Consider the following 5,276-nt stretch of genomic DNA (forward strand, 5'->3'; position numbering starts at 1 on the left):
TTCTTCCTGACTTATTTATTCATTTATTTATATTAGTGTTGACTCGTGGATATTTATTTTATTCTTTCACTTAAAATTCAATATTATTATGTATTTTATTTCTCATATTGTTCTATATTTTGCCATTACATATTCTTTCATGTTGATTTCTGTGTTTTTTTTTTTCTTTCAGGATGGGATTTGAGTATAATTTATAATATCAGCAGAATCTAAAATGTATACACAAGATAATTTTGCCATGAACTTTGCCAACATATCTTCTAAAATCAATTCTCATATTAGTTGCTTTATAAACTCACTTTTTAAAATTATGGCAAAAAATATTACATGAAATTCACCACTTTAATAACTTTTAATTGTATATATGTTTGTTTCAGCCATGCCACATGGCTTCCAGGATCTCAGCCCCCTGATCAGGGACTGAACCCAGGCCATGACAGTGAAAGCCTGCAATCCTAACCATGAGGCCCTCAGGGAACTCCCCAAAATAAGTATATTTTTAAAAATCACATAACTGAGATCCATTTTAGGTGCTTTGGTTTGTACTGGATTGATGTGCAAGGATGGAAACAGCAAAGTAATTATGAAGACTATTGCGTTAGGGCCTTGGAGTACTGTGTGTACAGATGGATAAGATGAAACATATTAATAAAATACCAAGGAGATAAAGTTGGCAAGATTTAGCATTTGACTGAAGGTAGTTAAAGATTGAAACTTTATGCAATAGGCCAGAAATAATGAAAGTGATACTTTTTAAAAGATAATCTGTGTACCACTCATAGCATATGCTACCTTCTATTATAATCAATCTATTTATAGCCAGGTCTTTGCTAGTAAATTCACAAGCCTCTGATGGAAGGGACCGGATTTTATATTTCCTTCTATCACCAGAGTTTAACTCTGCTCCACTGCAATAGATTTACTACCATTTATAGTAAGATGACCACAATTAGAAGACCTTCCTGAGTTTCCTCCTACTTCTATGGCTAATCCTTCTTGGCTTCTCTTCCTATGTTGTTGTTGAATTGTTTAGACACTAAGTTGTGTCCGACTCTTTGAGACCCCATGGACTGCAGCGCGCCAAGCTCCTCTGTCCATGGGATTTCCCAGGCAAGAATACAAGAGTGGGTTGCAATTTCCTTCTCCAGGGGATCTTCCCGACCCAGGGATCGAACCTCCATCTCCTGCTTGGCAGGTGGATTCTTAACCATTGAGCCACCTGGGAAGCCCTTCCTCCTCTCATACCAACTGGTAAATGTTGGCCTTTCTCGGGGTTCTATTAGTATATGGTGACCCCTTCATTCCTGTGATTGTAAATAGCACATCGATTTTGATAACTGCCAGGTCCAACCCTCTCTTCTGAGTTTTGTAAACACAGACCTAACTGACTACTTCACAGCTCCACTGGCAAGTCTCACAGGCTCCTCCAACTTATGCCAAAATGTGAGCTCTTCCTTTCTCCCCTCCAACCTGCTCCTCCCACGGTCTTCTCCCTCTCTCTAAAGGTTGTCACCATCCACCCAGTTGCTCGAGCCAGAAACTTGTGAGTCATTCTTACACCTCCTTTCCCTTGCCTCCCACACCCAGTACATCGCCAAGTGTGCTGAGACACTTTCCAACACGCTCTCTCGAATCCATCCACTTCTCTTCATCCCCACTGCTCATCACCCTGCCCCCAGACACTGCTAATCTCTCTCCTCCCCACTAACTCCTTTCCAACTGTGTCTCACTTCCACTTCTGCCCTCTTCATACCATTCTCCATGTAGCAGCTGCAGTGATTTAAAGGCACAAGTCAGATCTCCTAAGCATTCTTCAACAGATCTCACTGAATGTGAACTAAAATTCAAGACGCTTGCTGTGATGCCCAGCACATCAAGGTTCTTGCCTGCCCTGGTTCTTGCCTACTTCTCCAACCTTATCTCTTGACATTTCCCCTTAGGCCACCACTCTCTCTGCTCCAGTTCCCTAAGCTTAGCTCTTTGCTGCCTCAAGGCAGCTCCTTCTTAGGGGAAAAGTCTTCCCAGAGCTCTCCACCTGGTCATCTCCAACTTATGCCTCAGGTCCAGTTTACTCTTAATTCCTCAAAGGGTCCTCCCTATCTTCCAATCTAAGTTACCTTCTTTCATTTTTCCCTTGTGTGACACTGTTTTCTCTCCTGTGGAAGACTGCTCCTTGACTCCCAGAATCCTTTCCCCCTTTCTTGCGTAGCTGAAACTGTTTCCCTCCTTTGCACTCAGATATGGACATGCAGCTCCAAGCATATCACAGCCAAGGTGATATGTATAGACAGCATGTGTGCAAGTATGAGAGTTTGAGGGCTTCCCTTTAAGTGCCAGAGCTTATCCTCTCCCTGGCCCATGTGCTGGAAATGGTCAACCTGGACCAAGCATGGAATCCGTGTTGTGTGCATGGTGGGGTCATACTATCAATCATGGACTGCCTACTTGTGGATTGCTACATGAGACAAAAAAAGTATAATCCTATTTAACTACTGGGCTTTTGACTCTCTTTGTTACAGTAAAGGAGGCCATGGATGGAGGGTGTATTTATTTATTTGCTGAGCTAGACAGCTTATGGGATTTCAGAGTTTTTAGTTCCCCTGACCAGAGTTCCTGGGTCCTGGCAGTGAAAATGTAAAGTCCTAATCACTTGGATGAGTTTTAAGTAGAGAATTAAGGTCTGCTGGTAGCCCATCCAGGAGGCACAACACAGTGTGAATGGTAGGTACCCCATGGTGTTGGGCAACCCTGAAGGAGTGCAAAGAAATGACACTGTCTCGTGTTCTTAAGGATTACTTTGGTTGAAATAGGGAAGATTGATTGGGGTGAGAAAACACTGAGAGGCCAGAGAAGTGACTGTCATAAGGCAGAGGGGAGAGAACCTCATGGATGAGCACAGCACAGGAATACAGAGAAGAGGTCAAATTCCAGGAATATTTGAAAGGTGGACTCCACAGGGCTTGGTGTTTACTGGGTGATAGGCAAAACCATGGCCTCCTAGAGATGTCCATGTCCTAATCCCAGGAGCCTGCAACTCTGTTACCTTCCATTGTCAGAAGGACTTTGGAGATATGATCAAGTCAGGGTTCATGAGAGGAAGAGATGACCCCAGACCAGGAAGCTGAGCCCAGTGTAATCACAAGGGCTCTTATAAGAGGGAGGCAGAAGGGTCAAAAGAGGCGGTGTGCCTGCTGAATCAGAGGTGAGAGTTATGTATACACTGTGGAGATGGGAGAAAGAGGCTAGGAGCCAAGAAGCCTCTAGAAGCTGGGGAAGTCCAAAACGTGGATTCTATTGGACTTCCCTGGTGGCTCAGACGGTAAAGCGTTTGCCTACAATGCGGGAGACCCAGGTTCAATCCCTGGGTAGGGAAGATCTCCTGGAGAAGACAATGGCAACCCACTCCAGTATTCTTGCCTGGAGAATCCCATGGACGGAGAAGCCTGTAGTCCGTGGGGTCGCAAAGAGTCGGACACGATTGAGCGACTTCACTTTTCACTTTCACCCCAAAGCCTACAGGTGCAATGCAGCCCTGCAGACACATTGATTCTAGCCTGGAGAAACCCACTTTGGATTTCCAACTTACAGACATGTAAGATAGTAAATTTCTGTTGTTTTACTTCACTGCATTCATGGTAGCTTGTTAGAGCAGCACAGGAAATTAATATGCTGGGTGTGGGGGTTAGGGTGAAGGGAGAGGTAGGCACAGCGCTTTGTACAACTGGGTGGGGATGATGGTTTGAAAGTGAAAGTGTCAATCGCACAGATGTGTCTGACTCTTTGCGACCTCAGAGACTGTAACCCGCCAGGTTCCTCTGTCCATGGAATTCTCCAAGCAAGAATAGTGGAGTGGGTAGCCATTCCCTTCTCCAACGGATCTTCCTAATCCAGGGATCAAACCCAGGTCTCCTGCACTGCAGGCAGATTCTTTACCATCTAAGCCACCAGAGAAGCCCAGGGCAGTTTGGGAACCCAGAAGTAAAAGCCAGTGGGGGAGGGATGGTAGAGGGGCGCCTGTGAAACAAACAACCTGCCGGAATTGGCCACATGGGTCTGGCACCCAGGAGAGGAGTGGCCCTGGAGATAGGGGTTGGGGGGCATCATTAAATATTCCGGGATTAAAGCCAAGGGTGGGGGTGAGAGCAATCACAGAAAAAAAGAAGGAAAGAAAGGCCAAAAACAAAACTGAAGTGGAACCTGAAGTGGCCTGAGAGGAGCTGCACAACCCAAGGCTGTAGATTACAGAAATCAGGGAAAGGGGGCGTTTCAAGGTGAGGCACGGTCCATAGCGTCCCATGTCGCTCAGCGAGAAAACTGGATGACATCATCTGGCTTAAAATAAAATCCCCCAAGCTGCCATATGTGAATATTCATGTTTGTAAGAGTTTGCGTATGCTAGGAAGAGGGACTGATTAAGAGCCTGGGCCCTGGAGCCGGACTACGTAGGTGCGATTCTACCTAGATGCAGATTCTATCACTGACAAGTGGTATGAGTTTGGTAAAGTCACTCCACATTTATATGCACCAATTTCCTCTTTTGTAAAATGAGGTGATAACAGTACCTACGTGTATGTGACTGTTGTGAGGCTTAAATCAATAAATACATAAAAAGGGCTTTGAACAGTACCTGGCACAGGTAAGTTCTATGTTAAGTGTTAGCTATTTTTTTTCTCATTATTACCTATTGTAATATGTTTGCTTTGTTAAGAAGTCAATTCTGCCAAAGGAAAGAAGAGAAACATACATGATAAGGAGAAGAAATGAAATTAAATAAAAGCAAGTAGTTTGTAAGACTAAGTAATGCATATATCAGCTGAACGTAGAGAGGAAATGTCAGAAAGTCCAAGTAGGCATCAAATATTCTTGGTACAGTAAATATTCATGAGGCTTATTAGCACTCAATATTCAGGCAGGCTTCAAATGACCACCCACTGGTGACAGCTACACAGCCTCCATTTGTTCTCTGCCTGAGAAATGCCGATAAAATCCCACAGCTGCTCATCAGGCTAACTGGTGAGTTGGAACTGGCCAGCCATCCTCACTTCTTATCTCTCAATAGAGAAAATATGTGCTTGCTCTGGCCCCAGGTACCCTCTGACTGCCAGGATCAACCTCAACTCTGATCCTTATAATCCCACCATCAACACAGGAAAACTGACACAGGAGATAAAGGCACAGGTTCTCTGCGTATTTCATAAAATATACCATCTGCTTATATCCTAGTCTTTGTGTTAATCCATCTCCTGATCTCTTCTTCTGCATTTTAAAAGTGATTC

General features: G+C 44.2%; 1 non-coding gene across 1 annotated transcript; it reads left to right on the forward strand.

The window, feature by feature from the left end:
* Positions 1–3,301: 3,301 nt before the first annotated feature.
* On the forward strand, positions 3,302–3,373 carry TRNAC-ACA. The gene has a single exon. It is a non-coding gene; the product is annotated as a tRNA-Cys (tRNA).
* Positions 3,374–5,276: the final 1,903 nt, after the last annotated feature.

The sequence above is a fragment of the Oryx dammah genome, unplaced genomic scaffold, assembly GCF_014754425.2.
Source record: "Oryx dammah isolate SB20612 unplaced genomic scaffold, SCBI_Odam_1.1 HiC_scaffold_27, whole genome shotgun sequence".
Lineage (NCBI taxonomy): Eukaryota > Metazoa > Chordata > Mammalia > Artiodactyla > Bovidae > Oryx > Oryx dammah.